Source organism: Cetorhinus maximus, chromosome 19 (genome assembly GCF_964194155.1).
Source record: "Cetorhinus maximus chromosome 19, sCetMax3.hap1.1, whole genome shotgun sequence".
Taxonomy (NCBI): Eukaryota; Metazoa; Chordata; class Chondrichthyes; order Lamniformes; family Cetorhinidae; genus Cetorhinus; species Cetorhinus maximus.
Window position 1 is genome coordinate 83,546,806 of NC_135897.1, and position 25,925 is coordinate 83,572,730.

General features: G+C 45.9%; 1 pseudogene; it reads right to left on the reverse strand.

Moving 5' to 3' along the window:
- Positions 1 to 954: 954 nt before the first annotated feature.
- On the reverse strand, positions 955 to 12,854 carry LOC144694095 (peptidyl-prolyl cis-trans isomerase B-like; annotated as a pseudogene).
- Positions 12,855 to 25,925: the final 13,071 nt, after the last annotated feature.

Consider the following 25,925-nt stretch of genomic DNA (forward strand, 5'->3'; position numbering starts at 1 on the left):
GAATTCACAATGTAGTTTTTAAAAACAACATATAAATTATTCAACGACACAACAAAACACAATGCCTTTTGCAAAAGTCTGTCTGAGCAACAAATAATCACACACAGCATCTTTTCCCCCTCGTTCAGCTTTGCATACAAGGCCTTCATGGGACCAGACAGCTCATTTTACACCTTATCAAGGTGCTTTCCATTGTTAACACAAGACTTGCCACGCACTCTGGAGGACTGTCTCAACACTGCTCCGTAAAGGAATCCAGCATCATAAGCACCAGGAGAATTCCTGAGTGGGAACAATTGAAAATTTGATAGCTTCCACCCCTAATCATGTCATTTAATTCTTGCTTTGTTAGAGACAGTAACTTGTTTTAAGGTGTCCAACAAACCTATGATTATTATTTATATCAAATGTATTAATCCTAGTTTGATGAACATTGCAGACATCTTTCAAAGTTGCTAACACTCAGTGTACAATTCGATTTGATTTTCCCACCACCAAGCCATGTGGGGAATAAGAAACAGACAAGGTCACAAAATCAGTAACCAAGCTCTCGCCATTTAAACATGGGTAGAGTTGAACCAGAGTAGAAGTTCCTTTAAAGTTCTTTCAAAGTTAAATACAGATCTCTAGGGTCCACGCACCTATGATACAGAATTATCTAAAATATTAGCCTCTTAACTACAAACGCCCAAAACTGTCACCACAACCCAGAGAAATACAATATCCAGGGTAGCATTTGTAGAATTTACAAAACAGAATCAGGCTGCCAAACTAAACTGGTCTATGCTCGTGTTCTTTTTTTACTAGAAAACCCATCACGTTTATTGTCAGTGTACATTTTTTTTACAAAGCTGGCAAGAACCAGATTCCGGAATGTTCAGATATCTACACAGCCTGGAACCCCAAGATCAGTTTAACATTAAACGGGAATCTCCCAGCTGGGTCACTGGGCTGAAAGTGTCTGGGCAGAAAGCCAAGCGTCTGCAGCTCACTGCCCATCACAGACAGTTCATTGTTTGGCAACGGCATAAGGTTTCTCCACCTCGATCTTGCCACACTGCAATGACCACATCTTTCAGTGGTTTAATCTCTGCTGCGTGTCTTTGAAGCCTCGACTTTTTTTTTTTAAAACAACATCAAATCCTTCGATGACTTTTCCAAACACAACCTGTTTGCCATCCAGCCAGCTGGCTTTGGTGGTGGTGGTGGTGGTGATAAAAGAACTGGGATCCATTGGTGTCTTTGCCAGCGTTAGCCATACTGACCCACCCCGCGGGGGCCATAGTGCTTCAGCTTGAAGTTTTCATCAGGGAAACGGTCACCATAGAGGTTCTTCCGACCAATACCATCTCCACAGGTGAAGTCCCCTCTCTGGATCATAAACACTTTGATGACTCGGTGGAATTTGCTATTTTTGTAGCCAAATCCTTTCTCCCCTGTTGCTAAAGCAACAAAGTTTTCAACTGTCTTCGGAACAAAAACAAAAACTGTCTTCCCAGAAAGACCAAATACTCTGCGGCCTGCATCCTCATCGCCAATCTTAATACCAAAATACACCTTGACGGTCCAATCTCACTCCTTCTTGAAAACATACAATGTTTTGGCCTCAACTACTTTCTGTGGTAGCGAATTCCACAGGCTCACCACTCTCTGGGTGAAGAAATTTCTCCTCATCTCAGAAGTGCCACAGTTTGACAAAGCACATTGCAAAGAGAATGGCAGCTTAAAGTTACCCACATAAATTAATTCAATTTCCTCACAGAAACCAATTCACAGTTAAGGTGGAGGGGCTCTAGTTCCTGATAGAGGTAAAAGGGGCAAAGTTGAACTACTGGACCCACCTTGCTTGCCAACCTTGTGCAGAAGGTAGAAAAGGACAGAACATAGCTTGGGGATGATGAGATTGGAGGCAGTAGGTTAGCAGATGGAGAGCACCAGAAACGATCATTTGATATTTGATTTACTAAACTCAAAGCATTGTGTTAATTTTCTCTTTTAGCGCTTTTTTACTCGTTCATAGGATGTGGGCGTCGCCAGATAGGCCAGCATTTATTGCCCACCCCTAATTGCCCTTGAGAAGGTGGTGGTAAGCTGCCTTGCTTGAAGCACTGCAGTCTATGTGGTGTAGGTACACCCACAGTGTTACTGGAAGAGAGTTCCAGGATTTTGACCCAGGGATACAAAACAACCTAAAACAAAAACAGAAACAGAAACACCTGGAAAAACTCAGCAGGTCTGGCAGCATCGGCGGAGAAGAGCACAGTTGATGTTTCGAGTCCTCATGACCCTTCAACAGAACTAAGTAAAAATAGGAAAGGGGTGAAATATAAGCTGGTTGTGGGGGGGGGGGGGTGGCGTTGTTGGGACAAGAAGCCAGTAATAGGTGGAGATAACCAAAAGATGTCACAGACAAAAGGACAAAGAGGTGTTGAGGGTGGTGATATTATCTAAAGGAATGTGCTAATTAAGAGTAGACAGCAGGACAAACAAGATACAGATAGCTCTAGTGGGGGTGGGGTGAAGGAATACTGAAAAGGCTAAAAGGTAGAGATAAACAATGGGTGGAAATACATTTAAAAATAATGGAAATAGGTGGGAGAAGAAAGATCTATATAAATTATTGGAAAAAACAAAAAGGAGGGGGAAGAAACGGAAAGGGGATGGGGATGGAGGAGAGAGTTCATGATCTAAAATTGTTGAACTCAATATTCAGTCCGGAAGGCTCTAAAGTGCCTAGTCAGAAGATGAGGTGCTGTTCCTCCAGTTTGCGTTGAGCTTCACTGGAACAATGCAGCAAGCCAAGGACAGACATGTGGGCATGAGAGCAGGGTGGTGTGTTGAAATGGCAAGCGACAGGGAGGTCTGGGTAATGTTTGCGGACAGACCGAAGGTGTTCTGCAAAGCGGTCACCCAGTCTGCGTTTAGTCTCTCCAATGTAGAGGAAACTGCATTGGGAGCAACGAATGCAGTAGACTAAGTTGAGGGAAGTGCAAGTGAAATGCTGCTTCACTTGAAAGGAGTGTTTGGGCCCTTGGACGGTGAGGAGAGAGGAAGTGAAAGGGCAGGTGTTGCACCTTCTGCGGTTGCATGGGAAGGTGCCATGGGAGGGGATTGAGGAGTAGGGAGTGATGGAGGAGTGGACCAGGGTGTCACGGAGGAAACGATCCCTACGGAATGCCGCCGGGGGGGTGAAGAGAAGATGTGTTTGGTGGTGGCATCATGCTGGAGTTGGCGTAAATGGCGGAGGATGATCCTTTGAATGCGGAGGCTGGTGGGGTGATAAGTGAGGACAAGGGGGACCCTATCATGTTTCTGGGAGGGAGGAGAAGGCATGAAGACGGATGCGCGGGAGATGGGCCCGACACGGTTGAGGGCCCTGTCAACCACCGTGGGTGGAAAATCTCAGTTAAGGAAGAAGGAGGACATGTCAGAGGAACTGTTTTTGAAGGTAGCATCATCAGAACAGATGCGACGGAGGCGAAGGAACTGAGAAAATGGGATGGAGTCCTTACAGGAAGTGGGGTGTGAGGAGCTGTAGTTGAAGTAACTGTGGGAGTCGGTAGGCTTGTAATGGATATTGGTGGACAGTCTATCACCAGAAATTGAGACAGAGAGGTCAAGGAAGGGAAGGGAAGTGTCAGAGATGGACCATGTGAAAATGATGGAGGGGTGGAGATTGGAATCAAAATTAATAAATTTTTCCAGGTCCCGACGCGAGCATGAAGCAGCACCGAAGTAATCATCGATGTACCGGAGAAAGAGTTGTGGAGGGGGCCGGAGTAGGACTGGAACAAGGAATGTTCCACATACCCCATAAAGAGACAGGCATAGCTGGGGCCCATGCGGGTACCCATAGCCACACCTTTTATTTGGAGGAAATGAGAGGAGTTAAAGGAGAAATTGTTCAGTGTGAGAACAAGTTTGGCCAGACGGAGGAGAGTAGCAGTGGATGGGGATTGTTGGGGCCTCTGTTCAAGGAAGAAGCTAAGGGCCCTCAGACCATCCTGGTGGGGGATGGAGGTGTAGAGGGATTGGACATCCATGGTGAAGAGGAGGCGGTTGGGGCCAGGGAACTGGAAATTGTTGATGTGACGTAAGGTCTCAGAGGAATCACGGATGTAGGTGGGAAGGGACTGGACAAGGAGAGAGAGAAGGGAGTCAAGATAGCGAGAAATGAGTTCCGTGGGGCAGGAACAGGCTGACACGATCAGTCTGCCGGGACAGTCCTGTTTGTGGATTTTGGGAAGGAGATAGAAGCGGGCCGTCCGAGGTTGGAAGCTGTGGAAGGAAGATCTCCAGAGGAAATGAGGTCAGTGACAGTCCTGGAAACAATAGCTTGATGTTCAGTGGTGGGGTCATGGTCCATGCGAGTTGACGCTCAGCCTCCGCGAGGTAGAGGTCAGTGTGCCAGACAACAACAGCACCACCCTTGTCAGTGGGTTTGATAACAATGTTAGGGTTGGACCTGAGAGAACGGAGTGCAGTAAGTTCAGAGAGAGACAGGTTAGAATGGGTGAGAGGAGCAGAGAAATTGAGACGACTAATGTCACGCCGACAGTTCTCAATGAAAAGATCAAGAGAAGGTAAGAATCCAGAGGGAGGGGTCCAAGTGGAGGGAGAATATTGGAGATGGGTAAAAGGATCCGTTCAACGGGGAGAGGACTCCTGCCCAAATAAGTGAGCACAGAGACGAAGGCGGCGGAAGAAGAGTTCAGCATCGTGCCGAGCCCGAAATTCATTGAGATGAGGGCGTAAGGGTATGAAACTAAATCCTTTGCTGAGCACTGAACGTTCAGCGTCGGAGAGGGGAAGGTCAGAAACAAAACAACCTACTGTGAATTTTTAGCGTTTTCTGATTTTATTTCTAATTCCTCATAGAACAATCTTTATAGTAGCAATGATTATAATTTGCTTCCATCCCATTTTATTTAATTTATTTTCTCTCACAGCCTTTCCCCTGGTCAATAGTCTTGCATAATTTCCTGGCAGTGTGGGAAGGCAGCAACCTTCAAACACTGGATACACTTATCCAGTGTATCTATGGGATAATTTAGTAGGAAGTGACTGCCCCTGACACATCTTTACTTTCTCTCTTAATAGGGTGACAAGACATCCTGGTTTTGCTGGGATTTTGCCGGTTTTTCATTACATGTCCTGGTATCCCGACAATTTCCTAAAAATAGCTCAAATGTCCCAATTTTCACCTTTTCCCTTTCTGTCAAATATAAACTGGGCCCGGAGGGAGAAAATCTTTGCGAAATTTCGCCTTTATTCCTGTAAACACCCGTCACATTGCATCGCATTATATGCGGAAGACCTGTATTCCTGCACCCCACATCTCCAAGAGAGTTGTCACAACCTTTTTTTGGCGCCAATCACTCCATTGCTGGTGACACCTTTTAAGTGATCTACGGAATAGGGTTGCCAACCCTGATTGGACATATTCCAGGAGATGCCATCACATAACCTCCCACCTTCAATCGCCAACATGTCAATTGTCTTGGAGCCCCACTGTCTCAGGGCTTTTCAACGTGTCCCTGGTTTCTGATTTTTGAAAATCTGGTCCCCCTATCTCTTAAGCCAGATTACACTAAATTGTAAAGCATTAAATTCTTCCAAGTGACTACTCATACATAGTTATTGATTATGTGTTGCTAAATGGCAAGCAATGCATGTTTCTTTTCGTAATATTTTCCCTCCTATTTTTCTTTCATTTGTCTTCCCTTCACTTTTCTTTTTCGCCTTTCTCCTTGTGCTATACCCCATTGTTTGAACAGCCGTGCCATCTAACCCACAGGCCTTAACTTGTGTGTGATAAGTCATAACAATTGCAAGGTCTGGTTTTGGAGGAAACACCCTCAGTTCATTTATCTCTGTTCCCTCCCTTGGTCTGCCAGATTGTAAGTGTACTTACAAGTAGAAAGAAAATGAATCCAGATCAATACATTTGAATTTGCAAGCAAGCAGGGCATAAGGGCACAGGTTTAGGTCCCTGACAAACACATTTTGGACAGACACAAGGGAGTATAACCTTTGTGCAAAGAACAGCCAACAGCTCGAATGGGCTGGCAGGAAAGTTGCTCCACTCATGTAAGCAAAAGCGATGAGGTGGTTGCTAGGATCTGGCAGGACGAAATCAAATGGGTCAAAGTGCTTTATTTATCCGGTCCTGCCTTGTGATCTTGTATTGAATACACTGTGTGCTACATGCATAACTTTACTGTCATTATAGCTCTGACTCACAACAAGAGGACAAACTGACAGAATGCTGTGATGCACAATAGAACTTGGCAATAGAGGAAAATGATCAAAGTATTCATCTTTTTAAAAGACAACATCTCAAACTCACCGACATTGCTCGAGTCAGATGAGGTTTCAGATCGACAAAGTAGAAAATGGGTAATCCTTGCAACTATTTTCATCCCACAGTAACAGTTTTGACAGTAAATTGTTCCTTTTATTTCTGACAAAGTATCATTGATCTAAAACATAAACTCTCCTTTCCCAACATATGCTTTTTCTATTCATTTACAGGATTTAAGCGTCGCTGGCTAAGCCAGCATTTATTGCCCATCCCTAATTGTCCTTGAGAAGGTGCTGGTGAGCTGCCTTCTTGAACCACTGCAGTCCCTGTGGTGTAGGCACACCCACAGTGCTGTTAGGAAGCGAGTTCCAGGATTTTGACCTAACGACAGTGAAAGAACAGCGATATATTTCCAAGTCAGGATGGTAAGCAGCTTGGAGGGGAACTTCCAGGTGGTGGTGCTCCCATCTATCTGCTGCCCTTGTTCTTCTAGATGGTAGAGGTCTGGGCTTTGGAAGGTGCTGTCGAAGGAGCCTTGGTGAGTTTCTACAATGCATCTTGTAGATGGTACACTGCTGCCACTGTTTGTCGGTGGTGGAGGGAGTGAATGTTTGTGGAAGGGGTCCCAATCAAGTGAGCTGCTTTGTCCTGGATGGTGTAAAGCTTCTTGAGTGTTGTTGGAGCTGCACTCATCCAGGCAGGTGGGGAATATTCCATCACACTCCTGACTTATGCCTTGTAGATGGTGGACAGGCTTTGAGGAGTCAGGAAGTGAGTTACCCGTTGCAGGATTCTTAGCCTCTAACCTGCTTTTGTCGCCACAGCATTTATATGGTTAGACCAGTTGAGTTTCTGGTCAACGGTAACCCACAGGATGTTGTTAATGAGGGATTCAGCGATGGTAATGCCATTGAATGTCAAGGGGTGATGGTTAGATTCTCTATTGTTGGAGATGGTCATTGCCTGACACTTTTGTGGCACGAATGTTACTTGCCACTTGTCAGCCTAAGCCTAGATATTGTCCAAGTCTTGCTACGTTTGCACATGGGTTGCTTCAGTATTTGAGGAGTTGTGAATGGTGCTGAACATTGTGCAATAATCAGCGAACATTCCCACTTCTGACGATATGATCGAAGGAAGGTCATTGATGAAGCAGCTGAAGATGGTTGCGCCTCGGACACTACCCTGAGGAACTCCTGCAGTGATGTCCTGAAACTGAGATGATTGACCTCCGACAATCACAACCATCTTCCTTTGCGCTAGGTATAACTCCAACCACCAGAGAATTTTCCCCCTGGTTCCCTTGACTCCAGTTTTGCTAGGGCTCCTTGATGCCACACTCAGTCAAATGCAGCCTTGATGTCAAGGGCAGTCACTCTCACCTCTGGAGTTCAGCTCTTTTGTCCATGTTTGAACCAAAACTGTAATGAGCTCAGAAGCCCTTGGCTAAACCCAAACTGAGCATCAATGAGCAGGTTATTGCTAAGCAAGTGCCGTTTGATAGCACTGTTAATGACCCCTTCCATCACTTTACTGATGATGGAGAGTAGATTGATGGGGTGGTAATTGGCCAGGTTGGATTTGTCCTGCTTTTGGTGTACAGGACATATCTGGGCAATTTTCCACATAGCCGGGTAGATGCCAGTGTTGTAGCTGTACTGGACCATCTTGGCAAGGGGCACTACCAAACCTGCTAAGTATTTCCAGCATTTCCTGTTTTTTACCCAGATTTCTAGCATGGCAGTATTTTACTTTTGTATCAGTGCCTTTTATTAAGTTGTTTTTATTTTTTGTAATATTTTAGACTCTTCAGGAACGCACAATGTAGAGTAAAGGGTTAACATCTGAAGCATACATGATGCTGATGGAATAACGATGTCAGATCACATATCTGGGAAGTAAGAGAGATCTGCAAGGAAGAGAAGCTCCAACCATGTTTAGAGGTCTGAATGTGTAATACTTGCTGTAAATAATGAGTAATGCTTTTAAGGAACTACAAGTTTGAGCAACATACTTTGACAATCCCCAAAACCACCATCTAGAGCCCTACCACACAACTAAACATGGCGGCAGCGAGTAAAAACCCCAGTGAACATTAAAAAGAAGGTACAGGGCTGGCAAGAAAAGAGGTCTTTGAAGGAAGGACAAAAGAAAAAAAAAAATTAAGACTCACCAAGATGTTGGAACATCGCGGGAGCAGCTGAGACATAGCCCAGTAGACCGGACAGCAGTGAGCACAGGCCTGAAGCAAAAAGTAGCAGCACAGGAGCGGGAACAATTCCAGGCCTAAGCAGAAGCATGGAATCCACACTACCACTCCCAGAACCATTTCAGAGTGAGAAGATTGCAGGCCCAGAACTAGGACAGCTAGAGAAAAGAGTTCACAAGGTACAGAACCGCCTCAGGATTACACAAAAAAGATCAAAAAGAGCCAGGTCAGTACACTACTTTATGCAGTAGGATCTATTGCTGGTGATGTGATAGCAAAGCAGGGGGTTGATGAGACTTCAACTCCTTCTGAAGAAGTCCTGTAAGCTTTTGACTCTTATTTCAGCGTCCATCAAAATTTAATAATAGAGAGGGTTAAATTTAATACAGAAAACAAAGACCAGGCAAAAGCATGGATTTGTTCATCAACTTCTCCATAGGCTGGCAGGGAACTGCAACTATGGAATCTTAAGGGATGAGCTGATTCGCGACAGAATCATAGTCGGGGTCCTAGACGAATCATTATCCAATCTCTTACGGACAAGAAAGGATTTAATGCCAGTGAAAGCAGAGCCAGTTGTGAGGCAAATGGGGCTCAGGAAACAGAACCTGGCATTTGTTCACGGGGAAGGAGAGGTTCCATGGAGAAGGTCGAGTGAGACCATTCAGTTTGTAGGCCATAAGAGAAAAAGTGCGCCAAAGCCTACGCCCATCAAAATGGGGGAAAGTGCACTAACTTCCATTTTGAAATGTCTCCAGTGTGGCGGGAACAAACCGCGCAAGCGAGAAGAATATTCAGTGGGTTGGGCGGGTGGTGGGGGGGGAGTGGGAGCGCAAAGTGCCACAACTGTGGAAAAACAGACCACTTCAAAACTGTTTGTTGCTTGAAAATGCTGACAATTTGTAAATAGAGGGAAAATGTTTTAAAATAGAGCCACATACAGAAGTGGAAGAACCACTCCTCGGAGAGCTGGAAGTATTAAATTCAAAGTGGGTGGATACCTCACAGAGATTAAACTAGATGCAGGAGCAGGGGTTTCTGTTTTATCAGATGAAGTCAAACGGCTGAAACAGATTACATTGCGACCCTCATCTATTGAAGTTCCTGGCGGGACAACTTTAAAAATGAACGGCTAACTTATGGAAAAGCTGAAATATCAAGAAAACCTCAAACCTCTCTCAGGTTGGAATCGTCCCAGATTTGTACTAAGCGCGGTAATGGGCGGGAAAAAGGACGTTTCACCCGTCAGCCACATTGGCAGCTTTTCACGTTGTATCGTCCCACTTTCCCGTCTTATCAATCACGCATTCCCAGGAAATACACCGGGTCGCTGGTGAGGAAGCCTCTCTTTCACCTGCTGCGCCTGTCACATCAGGCCTTCAGCAAACCAGACGCCATATTTAAAGGCCGTCCTGCACAGAGCTAGCACTCTCAAAGGGATAGGAAGCTGCTGTGAACTGATGGCTGCCAAAGGGAGGAAACATGCTGCCCCCAGATTTACCAACGCCTCCCTCGAGCGCTTACTGGACACAGTGGAGGCCCGCCGCAATGCCCTCTACCTCCACTCTGGGCGAAGGCCAGCAAGCAAGGTGGCAAATCCAGCATGGGAGGTGGTAGCAGCGGTGGTTAGTGCCAACACCCTGCAAAGGACGACAGCCACCCAGTGCTGAAAGAGGATGAATAATTTCAACTCCACCAGGGTAAGTCACTTATCTCATCACTCTCAACTCACACACTCTCAAACCCATCATACATCCACAGGGCCCTCACTCACTGCCAGTTCAAGGGACATCACCATTCACTCTCTCACATGCACCTTCATTTTCCTCATCCCGTCCATGGGACCACTCACCACACACACATGCCAGGTGTACTTATCATCTAGCCTGGCAGGCATCCTGTTAACTCTCTCTCCATCTGTCCTCACACAGGGCAAGCCCCAAAAACACCTCAGGAGAGGAATCTTCTGAAACCGTCATTGAAGACCAGACGCAGCGCTCACCCACACTCTCCACCAGGGTAGACACACATCTCAGTGGGAGCAAGCTTTAGAGTAGCCTCAGGGGCACAGTCTGGTAAGCACATCACACTGTCTGACCCACAGCAGGTGGCAGCAGGGACTTCCCAGGTCCCCCGGCACTCAGAGAACTGCTAGAGACCAGAAACCTGCTGAGACTGAGTCAGATGACAAGCCCCTGGACTCGGTCATGTCACGGTTGCTGGAGCTGCAAAGGCAAGCTCAGGAACATCAGGAAGGGGTGTCCACTGCACTCATATTGCAAGGCACGATGGAGGAGTCCATCCGCCTTCAGGCTGAGGTGATAGCGCCGACATGCCAATGCATCGAGGTCAACACTGATGGGATGGCGGCCGCCATGGAGACCTTGGTCCAGAACATTGGTCCTGCACTGCTGCGCGGGCTGAACTCCATCACTGACACTATAGTTGGTCTCCAAAAGTGTCAACATGAGAGCGGTGCAGGGCAGCTCGATCTCACTCCAACTACCCCTTCTCCTCAAGGAGTCAGCCAGGGGCCCTCGGGCACCCATAGGGAGGAGGATCAGCAGGTGCACATTTCGGGCCATCCTCCAGGAGTGTCTGGCCATTCCAAATCCCCTCTTCCTGTGACCCCAGCTCCACAGACCAAGGAGGGTGCCACTGCCACACAGCAGGTTCCCGAAAGCAGGCCAGGGCCCTCCAAAGGATGCCCGTCAAGGTCATCACAGACAGGGTGTAGCAGTCAGCAGGCTGCCTCCATCTCCACTGTGGATGTCGGGGGAGCACCAAGACATAGCAGCAGAGTTAGGAAAGTTAAGGAGATGTAGTTGCATAACCCAGGCATGAGTGTTAATCACTTGTACATAATGTTCACTTTGTTAATAAACTCCCAAGAATGTCTCCTTGCCAATGGCTTCTTGTTCTGATGAGCAGTGTTCATGTTACTCAGATGTGAAACCTTGGTCTCTGCACAAGATAAAGGCAGGTTTCTCAGTCCAGGGCCTCTTCCCTGTGCTCTGTGCAACCTTCTCAGCACACTCATGGTGTGGCCTTCACTGTCACTAGTCACATCGGTCATGCCTGCATCTCAATGGGGCTTATCATCGCTGCCAGAATGTCCTGGGCTGGCGACACAGAGTTCCATCATTCTCTCTCTGTGCTCCCAGCACCTTTGAGATGCAGCTGGTTCCCCATCTCATCAGCATCTGTGTCCGGTAACAGTGCAGCCCTGAAGGGTTCCGCTCACGAAGGATGCCCTAGGATCAGGAGAAGTTAAAGCTTCCCCCCTGCATCTCCTTGATATGACCCTGTTCACACAGCGCAAGTGAGCTGCCATCAGCCAGACAGGAGTCAGACATTCACATAAGTTATGTAAGGATCGATGGAGTGTCCCCACGGCATGTCGTCATCATCCTCCTGGAATGTAGGGACTATGGGCATCTGCTGCATCTCCATGATGGAAGCCGTATCACAGAGAGTATGTGCGCTTCCACCAACCAGACAGGAGTCAAACGTTCACAGATTCAAGGTGAGGATCTGTGGTGTGTCCTCACTGTATGTTATCATCATCCTCCATGAATCTAGCAGCTATGAGGGCCTCCCGAGTGCGCCTTCCTCATCTGGCCAGTGCGAGGGCCTCATCACTATCATCCTCTCCTTCTAGCACCTCCTCACCCTCATCACCATTGACGTCCTCAACATCAGAGGACGTGTGCAGCTCCTCCATCTCCTCCTCAGCCAGCTCCTCTCCCTGTTGCAGCGCCAGGTTGCGAAGGGTGTAGCAGGCAACAACGATGAGTGACACCCTCTGTGGACTGTAATGCCGGGGTCCACCAGACCGGTCCAGGCACCGGAACCTCATTTTCAACATCCCGATGGTCTGCTCCACCACGATGCGAGTTGCAGCATGAACCTCGCTGTACCTTTTCTCTGCTGCAGTCTGAGGCCTCCGCACGGGTGTCATCGGCCACATCCTCTATGGATAGCCCTCATCCCCGAGGAGCCAACCCTGCAGCCTCTGTGGACTCTGGAAAACGTCAGGGATCTGAGACCTACTGAGAATGTAGGAGTCGTGCACACTCCCTGGAAACTGTGAGCAGAGCTTCAGGATTCTGTGTTGTGGTGGCACATCAGCTGAACATTCAGCGATTGGAAGCCCTTGCATTTGAAGTAGTAGACCGCTTGTTGCCACGGAGATCTGAGTGCTACCTGAGTCCAGTCAATTGCACCCTGCATCGGTGGGAACGCTGGGATCTGGGCAAATGCCAACGCTCTAGCATCCTGGCTTTCCTGATCCTGGGCGAAATACACAAAGTTCTGTTCTTTCGTGAAGATGGCGTCCATGACCCCACGGGTACATTTTTGCATGGAGGCTTGTGAGATCCCACGGAGGTCACCTGTGGAGCCCTGAAAGGAGCTACTAGTGTAAAAACTGAGCGCCGCTGTCACTTTCACGACCACTGGCAGTGGATGCCCTCCATGGCGCCAAATCCTGCTGCAGGTGGCAGATGCGACCAACCAGTTCCCTGGACATGCATAGTCTTCATCTGCAGGAATGAAAGGCGGCATCTATAGACCCTGGGTCTATCTAGGCGCTGACCAGTGACAGCTCGCTGTGGCTCTTCAGCAGCATGTGCGGGAGCCCCAGCCTCCCCTTCTTCCAGAGGGTGCTGTTCCTCCCTCTGCGCAGCCAGGCACCTCCATTGCTCTCTTCTCTTTCATCTCCATACTCTGTAAGCCATGAGGCATACAGCTAGGTCACCAGGCTCCATGCTCCTGATGTACTCCTCCTGCAGGATGAAACAGAGAGACACATGGGTTAGTTTGGGTGTACTAAGAACCTCTCTTGGTTAAGTCTGAAGGCCCCTTCCCCAGTGAGTGCTGGCTACCACTTGGATGGCCAGAGTTTAGTGCACTGCATGGCTGCCCGAAACCCCACCCACCTCCGCTCCACCTGACCGCCATTGGACTGCATGCTGTGCTCTCAGGCACAGGTATTCTCCTAATCTGCACTGCAAGGCTGCACTGTTAGCTTGAACCATGGGGCAGACTGGTCCAAACCTGAATGATGACATTGCAAGGTGTTGTGAGCACCTCCACCAGTGACTGCTCCATGGCAGTCGTGCAGTCCACTAAAACGCTCATTAGTTTGCAGTCAGTGCCCGAGGGATGAAAAGCTTTGGAGCACTTGGTGGCACATTCAAGCCTCTGCCGTGCTTAAGTGGGCAGGTTAGCTAGAGGCCCAATTCCAAGCAGGTCCATGTGGCTGCGCCTGAACTGTTTCATCTTAGGAGAGATTATACAAGGTTTCCCTAAGATGTGGCCGCTTCCCGCCCCGCCACTGCACGTCCTTGTGCACTACCATCAACCGCAGTGCAGCACTTGCCCCTCCCAACAACTCGCCCCAACCCTAGTGCAGCCTTTGCCCCGGCATCCTACTGTCTGCCAGCCGGGAAAGAGCAACTTGCCTGTGTCCTCGCCCGCATGTGCTCCACCTCAACCTTGAAGTGCAACAGGCGGACCTTGCGAGTGCTGTGCAGCATTACTGTGCACTCACCTCCGAGTTCCCCTCAAAGGGCAGCTCGCCAGGTGCACACCTTATAAATGCTGCCATGAAACACGTTGGCGTGCAATCGCGCTGATGTGCCCAGATGTTTCAGCACGGGGGCGTGATTCCGGTGAGCAGGGGCTTATGATGATATGCAGGTGTATTAAAATGAAGTTCCCAATGCTCAGCGGTGACAAACGTGCCCAACAGTTGTCAGGTGGAGCGGACAATTACAAACTGGTTTCACAACGGCTTGAAACCGATTTTTGGCCTTCCTGCCATTTTGTCCGCTCACACCCATCATGACACCCAACACCAACGGGGCACGGAAAATTCCGCCCTATATCATTCAAAATCAAGAACGCTCTCTATTAAGCAGAAAGGCATTCATAAAACTGAAATTCATCTATAAAGTAGATGAAGTTTCTAATGAGAATTGCAGCAGTACGTTTTTGAAACGAATTTCCAAAATTGTTTACAGAGCAAGGGAAATTAAAGACCGAGTACCATATCACCAATTTGCATCTTTACACAGAGGAAAGTCCTTCATCCACTCTTGGACAAAGTCAAGGGTGAAATTGAAAAGTTGCAGCAGCAAGGTGTTATCTCACCGATCGCCATGCCAACAAAATGGTGGTCAGGAATGGTTATTGCCCCAAAGCCAGGTGGCTCAATAAGAATCTGCATGGATTTAACTCAACTAAACAAATCGATGGAATGTAAAATCCAACCAATGGCCTCAGTGGATGAGAACCTTGCCAAACTAGCCAAGAATACTTTATTTGCCAAATTGGATGTGAACAATGGATTTTGGCACAAAACAAAAACAGAATTACCTGGAAAAACTCAGCAGGTCTGGCAGCATCGGTGGAGAAGAAAACAGTTGACGTTTCGAGTCCTCATGACCCTTCAGCAGATGCCTCTGGACAAAGAATCCAGATTACTGACCACTTTTATAACACCATTCGCTCGTTATTGTTTCAATAGATTGCCCTTGGATGTAGCATCTTCTCCAGAAATTTTCCAGAGGACAATGTCTCACAGTCGAGAAGGCAAAAAGGAGTAATATGCCATTTGGATGACATACTTATACACGGATCCATGAGAGAAAATAATGATCGCAGGGTCAGAGAAGTCCTGGGAGTCTTACAGGGCGCAGGCCAAAGCTATGATCAAGTTTTTAGATCACATAGTTCAAGCCACTGGTATCACATTTGATCCACAAGAAATAAAAGCAATCGGAGAATTTCCACAGCTCCTGGACATAACTGATGGGGACGGTCAACCAAGCAGGCAAGTTCCTACCAAATTTAGCAGAGCTTAATAAGCCCTTGAGACAGCTGTTGAGAAAGAATGAACAGTGATGCTGGAATGTGGAGCTGCAGAATACTTTCAAAAGGATTAAACCACCTTTTAATCTCTTCTGAAATCTTGGCATGTTACAACCCAGAATGATCAACTATAGGAGCAGCATCTACAGGTCTGGGGGCAATTTTATTTCAAGTGCAGAGGTATGGCAAGCATTGACAAGTTCCTATGCCTCTAGGTCACTAACAGAAATGGATTAATAGTACACCACAATAGAATAAAAAAGCTTTGGCAGCAATGCGAGCGTTCAAAAAATTTTCAGACTATGTTATGGGATTGCATTTCAAAATCGAAACAGACCGTAAGCCACTAGTCATCCTTCTGAACATGAAAGAAATAGTGATGATGCCATCCAGAATCCAGCAGTTCATATTAAGAATGATGAGATATGACTCAGTCACAGAGTATGTACAAGGGAAGTATCAAACAACGGCAGACACACTGTCACAAATACCATCAGAAGGACCCAAACAAGAGGATTTACACTTCATCAAAGAGGTCAAAGTGTACGCATCCTTAGTCACTCAGCACTTACCAGCTACTGCAAGAAAATTGCAAGAAATAAAGCAAGTCCTGCAACGAGATGAAGAATGTCCCCAAATCCAAGAAGGATGACCAGACTATACCCCAGTAATCAGATACCACAGCAGTATTTTGAATGGTGCAAGCACCTCACTGTCATTGACGATTTACTGGTCTTCAGTGAGAGAATAGTCAAACTGAGAGCACTTAGGCTTGAGATTCTTCAAAGACTCCACCAGTGTCATCTAGGAATAGCAGTATGCCATGTGAGAGCACAGCAATCAGTCTGGTGGCCAGGCATTACTCACTCTATAGAATAAATGATTTATAACTGTCTTATTTGTGTCGTAAGAAGCCAGGAACAAAACCTCAAACCCCATGAATGACAACAAGAGGGTAAAAGAGTGTGAAGAAGAAACAGGCTTGGAACTTTAATCACAGGCGTATAGCACCTGAGTCACCAGTGCTGAAGCCCGGGGAGATAGTATGGGTTTGAGACCAACAGAGGGAAGGCACAATCGTTGAAAAAATCTCCGCAACCAAGATAGTACAGGATTGAGACAGACCAGGGTATCATAAGGAGAAACCATAGCATCGTAATGTCCTTCAACGAAAGCCAATAGAAACTTGGGCTTACTCCTCAGATCCTGATAAAGAAGAAGAAATATTTACTACACGCTCTTCAGATACCCAGGAGAAGAACACTCACACCGACAGAAAGGAGAGTACTGAATATCCTTTACCTCAAAAGGAGATCAGAACAAGATCAGGGAAATTGTTCAAAGCACCTCAAAGACTAACCCTGTGAAGTCTGAGACTTTGGAGGGGGATGTAGGAGGATGTACACCTGATGGGAGTAGGGACTTGACAGGAGATGTAAAGTGTTTACATCAGAAGCATACATGCTGCTGATAAGATAATGATTTCAGACCTCATGACTGAGAAGTAAGTGAGATCTGGAAGGAGGAGAAGCTCCAACCTCGTGTAGAGGTCCAAATGTGTAAATACTTGCGTTAAATAAAGAGTAATGGTTTTAAGAAACTACAGACTCCAGCAGCATACTTCGGGAGGATAGGCAATCCCCAAAACCCTTGTCTAGACCCCTATTACACAACAAAACACACAATACTGTAGTAATGCTTTTGTATTAGTGTCTTTTATTTAATTGTTTTTATTGTTTGCAATGTTTTAGATACGTTGAAGACCATTTACACATTTCCAACACTCTTCAGGAATGCACAAAACTGTAGGAATGACTTCCGTGAGATTCTAAGTCATTCCACCTCCAAAGGTTATTTTAATTTCCTTGTTTTCTCCAACAAGTTCCGCTTTGCTATGGAATCAAATTGTACTTGAAAAGCTAAAGCTGTGTAATGTCTTCATTCACTGCCATTTTCCATTGATTCTCTTTGCCCATTGTGTAGCTCGAGCTGGCCAGCTGTGAAACAGTAATACACTTACATATTGTAAACTAATTATTAGTGAATCTCTTAAACTTCCTCTGGCAGGATTTTTAGAATGGTTCTATCTAAAAATACACCAAACCATGACAAATTGCTGCACATGGACTTTATACTGTGTTCTGAGTTCCATTTCTTTCCGTTAAATTACTTTGTGCTGTATAAGATGTGATAATTACCTTTAACTTTTGGAACTAATTGGCAATTATATTGTGTTCATTGCCATCCACCCTTTCTTTATCCGCCCAGGGAGGGTGGATCCCATCAAAATGAATGTCATCTCTATTTAAATTATGACTCTTTCTCTGTCAAGTGCAGTAGTTTTGTTTAATTGATCCTGTTCAAGTCTTGAAATATGTTAACTTTTAAACAAAGATAACCTTGGATTTAAAAATGGATTATGCAATGCAAATTCCCGATATGCTGTGGGATAAGCTGTGTCTCTACCTGTAAATTTTACAGAGTTACTCGGCCCCCAAACCAAACCTGCCCTTGTAAGGGAGACACGGGGAAAAAATATAAGACCCTTCCAATTGCTCACATTGACTAGAAGCTAATAATGCAATTGGGAGGTGTATGGAAACAGGATCCTTCTCCACCATTGTGTATGGTGAACGGGGGCCTAAAAATGCGGACAAGCTTCCTTAATGACTCCGTTGCTGATGGCTGCATCAAACTGAATCGTACAGACCCAGAGGGTCTCAAGTTCAGTTCCAATCTTTGGCTGACTTAGCTCAGCTACGGTGGCAGCAAATGCAGGAAGGGAAGAATCAGTAAGGCTTTCATTTCTAAGTGTAATCCAGCAGCACTGTCCTAGCCGCACCCCCACCACCTCCAAACATGGTCCCGCAGGTGTCGCACATGAATGAATTGTAGCACTTTTGCTTCAGCCTCAGAAAGCTTGTGGGTACACAAATCCCAATCTGGAGATTTATGCATGCGTTCTTTGTGTGGTAATGACCTGCAACCCGCTGCCTACAAGGGTGGTGGAAAAAGAGACAATGAAAGATTTCAAAAGGAAATCGGATGGACACCACAGGGCTATGGGGATAGGGTAGAGGGATGGGACTGATTGGGTTGTTCTGCAGAGAGCCAGAGTGGACCCAATGGGCCAAATGGTCTCCTTCTTTGCTGTAACAACTCTACTGGCGGAATCATCCCAGAATTGCACTAAGTGTGGTAGCAGGTATGAAAAAAGACCTTTCACCCACTGGCTGCAATGGCAGGTTTTCACGCCGTATCATCCCCTTCCTGCCCCATAAATTATGCAGCCATAGGAAACATGCCGTCTCACTGGCAGGCAGTCCCTGATTTGTCCGCCACACCGTTACCTCACATTTTCCTCACCCTGGGCACCATTACTTAAACTGCAGCCGCACGCCTACTTCTTAATGCTTCCAACCCAGCACTGCTCCAGTGAAGACATGGTCCCAAAAGCCAGGAAGAGTGCAGCCCCCCGATTCAGTGATGCATCCCTGGGACATCTTCTGGACGCTGTGGAGGCCCACCACGATGTCCTCCACCCCTGCTCTGGCTGCAGGAGGCCCATCAATCTCACCATTCCAGCTTGGGAGGTGGTGGCAGTGGTGGTCAGTGCCAATGCTGCACACAAGAGGTCGGCCATCCAGTGCAGAAAGATGATGAATGACCTCATCCATGCCGCCAGGTTAAGGCAATCGTCTCATCACTCTAAACTCACACACAAGCCTATCACACATTCACTGGCATCTCACTCACTGCCAGCTCAAGGGACATCACTACTCACTCTCTCTCTCTCACACACCCTCACATCTCCATCTGGCCTCACCTCCTCTGGAGATTGCCTCCTCCACCCTCACCATCTTGAGGCCACTTGCACAGATCAACATGTGCCCCCACACATACACCCTAGGATAACCCCCTTTTCTCAGTACAGCCATAGCCCTGCAGCCTTTGAAAAGCCTTCTGGCTGGTCAGGTAGGTAGAGACCTGCCTGTAAGGCCCCCTAAAAGTGATGTGGTGTTGCTATGAAGCCTGGCGCTGATGACCACGAGTGCTGCCCGAAGCAAGGTAGGCAAACAAACCTCAAAGTCCAGAGCACAGTGCAGCTCACCAGGTATGCATAGCCTATGTACAGTTGTGAAACACGTTGGCGTGTAATCACGTCAATGTGCGCAGATGATCCAGCGTGAGGGGGTGTTTACAGCGGGCAGGGCTTGTAATGAGATGCTAAAGTACTGAGATTAGGTTCCCGACATGTGGCGGTGGGAATGGCAGAGCAGACGATTGCAAATTGGTTTCATGACGGTGTAAATCCCCTTTTTGGCCTTCTGGCCATATTGTCCGCTCACACCCGCCATGATATCCACTGCCATGGGGACCGGACAATCCTGCCCTATGACATTATCACATTGCTGTTTGTGGGACCTTGATGTGTACAAATTAACTTACGTTTTCTACATTACAACAGTAACTACACTTCAACAATACTTGTGGTGAAAGGTACTATTTCTTTTCATATGCGTACATCAGGTGGAAAGTGTATGTGTATGACTGTTGTGTGAGGACAGATTTGGGTTGGCTGCAAACACTCACTGTTTCAGATTCACGTATGAGGATATGTCATTTGGGCAAGATTCTAGGGTGGACATCTGGTGCTGTGGAACATATGCCAACAGGAATCAATACTTTCAGAAGAGAGGAGGGGTAAACTGGCAAAAGCAAAGGTAGAGGGCACAATATGTCACAGTGTCCCTTTTAGTTGGTCAGTGAACTTAACTCTTGATAATAAATAACAAACAACATTTTCAGCTCCCTGCATATGGTGGTTAACATTCTTGTGTCTGTTCTATTTATATCATTGTCATTGGAGGTCCCTCGATTTGAGGATGCATCTCTACGAATTTCTGCCATGGCTCTTCCTGTGGCTGAACAGGCCTAGCTAGGCACCAAATTAAGAAGCAGAGCCTCAAAGATAATAGTCTTTGAGTTATCACCTGAGCCAAGTGAAAATTGGCATAGGGCAAATAAGATTTAGAGACAAATGTGTGGCTCAAAGACTGGTGTGGGAGAAATGGGTTCCGGTTTGTGGGGCACTGGCATCAGTACTGGGGAAAGTGGGGGCTGTACCGTTGGGACAGTCTACACCTGAACCGTGCTGGGATGATTGTCCACACAAATCGCATAACTAGGGAAGTAGAGAGGGCTTTAAACTGAACAAGAGGGTTGACAGGTCAAGCTTGGGTAGAGGTAGCAATTCAAGGTGTAGAGTCAAGACAGGAGAGTAAAACAGTAATCTGAGAAATGAGGGTCAGAAAATGGCAGGAAGGGGCAGAGAGAAAAAACCCAAGAATACATCAACAGTCAAGAATAGATGTTGCAAAGATAACAAAAGGACAAAACTGAAGGCTCTCTATCTGAATGCATGTAGCATTCATAACAAAGCAAATATATTGATGGCCCACATTGAAGTAAATAAATATAATCTAATTACAATTACGGATATGTGGCTGCAGGACAACAAAGATTGGGTCCTTAATATTGAAGGGTACATGACATTCAAGAAGAATAGGAAGCTAGGTAAAGGTGGAGGGGTAGCACTGTTAATCAAAGAGGGCATTGGTGCAATAATTAGAGATGACCTTGGTTCGGGAGATCAGGATGTAGAATCGGTTTGGGTCGAGATGAGGAATAGTAGGGGAAAAAAGTCATTAGTTGGAGTGGTCTACATGCCTCACAAGAGTAGCCACAGTGTAGGGCAAAGTATTCAAGAGAAAATATTGTGTGCTTGTGATAAAGGGACGGCAGTAATCATGGGTGATTTTAATCTACACATAAAGTGGAAAAATCAAATTGGCAGTAGTAGCCTGAATGAGGAGTTCTTAGAATGCTTTCGAGATAGTTTCTTAGAGTCACATGTTCTGGAACCAACCAGAGAGCAGATTATAATAGATTTGGTATTGTGTAACGTGACAAGATTAATTAATGACCTCAGAGTAAAGGCACCCCTAGGTAGCAGCGACCACAATATGATTGAATTTTATATCCAGTTCGAAAGGGAGAAGAGCGGGTCAAAGACTAGTACGTTAAAGTTAAATAAGGGCAACTATGTGAGGATGAATGCTGAGCTAGCTGAAGTGAACTGGGAAATTAGGCTAGAGGATAGAACAATAGTGAAGCAGTGGCAGACATTTAAGGGGATATTTCAGAGTATTCAGAATAAGTACATTCCTACTATAAAAAAAAAATTCTAAAGGGAGGATCCACCATCCTTGGTTAACTAGAGATGTTAAGTAAAGCATCAAACTTAAGGAAAAAGCATACAACTCCGCAAACATGAGTGGCAGAACAGGTGATTGGACAGAATATAAAGAATGGCAGAGAATGACTAAAAGGTTAATCAGGAGAAAGGAATTAGAGTATGAGAAGAAGCTATCTAGAAATGTAAAAATGGATAGCAAGAGTTTCTTCAGGTACTTAAAAAGGATAAGAGTAAGTAAAGTGAGTGTTGGTCCTCTAGAGAGTGACAGTGGGGAGTTAATAGTAGATAATAAGGAAATGGTGGAAGAAATGAACAAATATTTTTCTCCTGTGTTCACTATAGAGGATATTAAAAACATTCCAGTAATAGCTGCAAATCAGGAGGTGAATGGGAGAAAGGAACTTGGTGGAATTGAAATTTCTAGGGAAATGGTACTGAGCAAATTGATGGATCTGCAGCTGGCAAGTCCCCGGGTCCCGATGGACTACATCCTAGGGCATTAAAAGAGGTGGCTGATGAGGTAGTCAATGCGTTGGTGTTAATTTTCCAAAATTCATTAGATTCTGGAAAGGTTCCATCAGATTGGAAAGTAGCAAATATAACCCCTCTATTCAAGAAGGGAGGGAGGCAGAAAACAGGAAACTACAGGCCAGTTAGCTTGACGTCTCTTGTGGAGAAGTTATTAGAATCGATCATTAAAGAGGTTATAGCTGGCACTTAGAAGAGCTCAAGGCAATTGGGAAGAGTCAGCATGGTTTTGTGAAAGGAAAACCATGTTTAACCAATTTATTGGAGTTTTTTGAAGGAGTAACATGCGCAATGGATAAAGGGGAGCCTGTAGATTTACTGTACTTGGATTTCCAGAAGGCATTTGATAGGGTGCTACGTCAAAAAATATTACAGAAAATAAAAGTGCATGGTGTAGTGGGTAACATATTGGCATGGAAAGAAGATTGGCTGGCTGGCAGAAAGCAGAGAATATGCATAAATGGGTCTTTTTCTGATTGGCAGGATGTGACGCGTGGTGTCCCACAGGGTCTGTACTGGGGCCTCAACTTTTTACGATTTATATCAATGACTTAGATGAGGGGAGTGAAGGCATGGTAGCTAAATTTGCAGATGTCACAAAGGTAGGTAGGAAAGTATGTTGTGAAGAGGACATAAGGAGATTGCAGATGGATATAGATAGGCTGAGTGAGTGGGCAAAGATCTGGCAAATGGAGTTTAATGTGGGAAAATGTGAAGTTGTTCACTTTGACAGGAAGAACAAAAAAGCAGAGTATTACTTAAATGGAGAATGGTCGCATAATTCTGAGGTGCAGAGGGATCTAGGTGTTCCAGTACATGAGTCACAAAAAGTTAGGATGCAAGTGCAGCGAATAATTAAGAAGGCTAATGGAATGCTATCCTTTATTACGAAAGGGATTGAACATATAAGTAAGGATGTTATGCTTCAGTTATACAGGGCATTGGTGAAACCGGGTCTCGAATACTGTGTTCAGTTTTGGTCTCCTTATTTAAGGAAGGATGTAAATGCATTGGAGGCGGTTCAAAGGAGGTTTATTAGATTGATACCTGGAATGAGTGGGTTGTCTTATGAGGAAAGGTTGGACAGACTGGGCTTGTTTCCACTGGAGTTTAGAAGAGTGAGTGGTGATTTGATTGAAGTATACAAAATCCTGAACAGCCTTGACAAGGTGGACATCAAAAGGATGTTTCCTCTTGTGAGTGAGTCCAGAACTATGGGGCACTGTTTTAAAATTAGGGGTCACCCTTTTAGGACAGAAATGAGGAGAAATTTTTTCTCTCAGAGGGTTGTGCGACTTTGGAATTCTCTGCCTCAAAAGTGGTGGAGGCAGGGTCGTTGAATAATTTTAAGGCAGAGGTAGGTAGATTCTTGTTAGACAAGGGAATCAAAGGTTATCGGGGTTAGATGGGAATGTGGAAATCGAAACACAAGAAGATCAGCCATGATATTATTGAATGGCGGAGCAGGCTCGAGGGGCTGAATGATCTACTCCTGTTCCTATTTCTTATGTTCTTATGTTGTACGATTCTTGACCCACAATCTGCACATGGACTGCAACGGTTCAAGAAGGTGGCTCACTATCACCTTCTCAAGGGCAATTAGGGATGGGCAATATAAAATAAAAACAGAAAATACTGGAAAAACTCAGCAGGCCTGACAGCACCGGTGGAGTGAGAAACAGAGTTAACGTTTCAAGTCTGTAAGACCCAAGAAGGGTCATACAGACTCGAAACATTAACTCTGTTTCTCTCTCCACAGACGCTGTCTGACCTGCTGAGTTTTTCCAGCATTTTCTGTTTTTATTTCAGATTCCCAGCATTCACAGTATTTTGCTTTTATCGATGGGCAATATAAATGCTGGCCTAGTCAGCGACACCCACATCCCATGAAAGAATTTAAAAAACCTTTGGGCGCATGGGGCAGGATGTCCCAAAGCAAGATTGACTTCCTTTTCTTTCCTTCTCTCTGCCTCATCACGACTTAAAGTGTGATGCAGCTCGATGGACAAGTTATCGCCATTTTGAACGATGGGTAGCGGGCTCCTCCCAGCCATTAACGTCAATGCTGCTGCGCTTCAAGGAGAGATTCAAGGAGAGATTAGTCTTTGAAGCATTTTCTTTATCCTCCCCTGGAGTGCTGGCCATTTGAGAGTTGAGAAAACGGGACCTGGTGGGGGGGAGACGCTTTTTTCCCAGGTGGACACAGTATCCAGTCCATAATTTATCAGTGACTGTATAGCATCAGTTGCAATTCATTTTGTAAAGTGCTATTTTCTCCTGCTCTTTTAGACGGAAATTTCATTTTTAATGATAAACTGAAGAATGCTTACTTTCCGCTTTAATTAACCCTTTATTGAAATTGCATTCTCAGAAATACCAATTTGATTAGGGGGATCATCAATTACAAAGAAAGCGTTAAGAGAAATGTCACCTTCTTAGTCTCTTCGTGCAGCAAATAATCCCTGACTGACAGCAGGGATTTAGGCCCACGTTTCCGCTAGTGTTTGGACTGCAATAACCTTTAAGTGATACAGGACATCCACCGGGCAGCCTTCCCTCCAATGTTCTCCTTCTGCCCTCCCCGGGAGGAAGTGGAAGTTTCATTTTAACTGTTCCCACTTTGCGCAAAACAGGAAGTAGGGATTAGTACTCACCCCGTCCGATTTTTCTTCTCAGTGCTCCAGCTGCCATATTTCCAGCTACAGCCTCGTTAATGAAGGCGAATCGTGTCGGGTCCAAGAATGTACATGAAACCCCAATAGCGTTTTAATGTAGGAACAGGAGAAGCCAGTGGTTCCCTCGAGCCTGTTCCACCAGTCAGTGAGCTCCATCCATCACCCTTGGACCTATTCATTCCCTTTTATATTCTTGTCTAGCAAAAAATCTCTTGACCTCAGATTTAAAATTAGCAGGAAGGATGTGAAGAACCTTGAGAGGCTGAAGAGGGGATTTAGCAGAATGTTTCCAGGGATGAGGGATTTTAGCTCCTTGGAGCAAGGGAGACCAATGAGAGATCTGATAGAGGTGTACAAGATTATGACAGATTTAGATAAGTGCATACATACATACGAATTAGGAGCCATTCGTAATTAGTAAGCCATTTGGCTCCTCGTAGACAAAGAAAAGCCTCAACTGGTCCCCCTGGCAGACGGGCTGCCCGACGTGAAGCCACCGCTGGTATAATTGCAGTAGGAATAGGGGCAGGCAGACTGCCCTCTGGCTGGATTTACAAGCTTTCCCCCACCTTCAAACCTATCGGTGGGCAGCGTAAAACCCAGTCCTTGATCACCATCATGAGAGGCGATCTCATTCAAACATACGAAATTCTTACAGGGCTCAACAGGGTAGATGCAGGAAGGACGTTTCCCTTGGCTGGGGATCTGGAAACAGGAGACACGGTCTCAGAATAAGGGGAAAGCCATTTTGGACTTTGATGAGGAGAAATTTCTTCACTCAGGAGGTAGTGAATCTTTGGAATTCCCTACCTCAAGGGTAGATGGAGACTTAGCCATTGAGTATGTTTTAGACTGAGATCGATAGTTTTCCTCATATTGAAAACACAAGTGATACGGGGATAGTGCAGGAAACGGGTGTTAAAGTAGAAGATCAACCATGAATGGTGGAGCGGGCTTGAAGGTCAGAAGGAAAAAACTGTTCAGACCAGTACTCTTATTTCCCAGTATTTACCAGTGTTCCATTTTAAGGTATAGAAGACCAGTTTGGACCAGTATTCTTATTTCCCAGTTTTT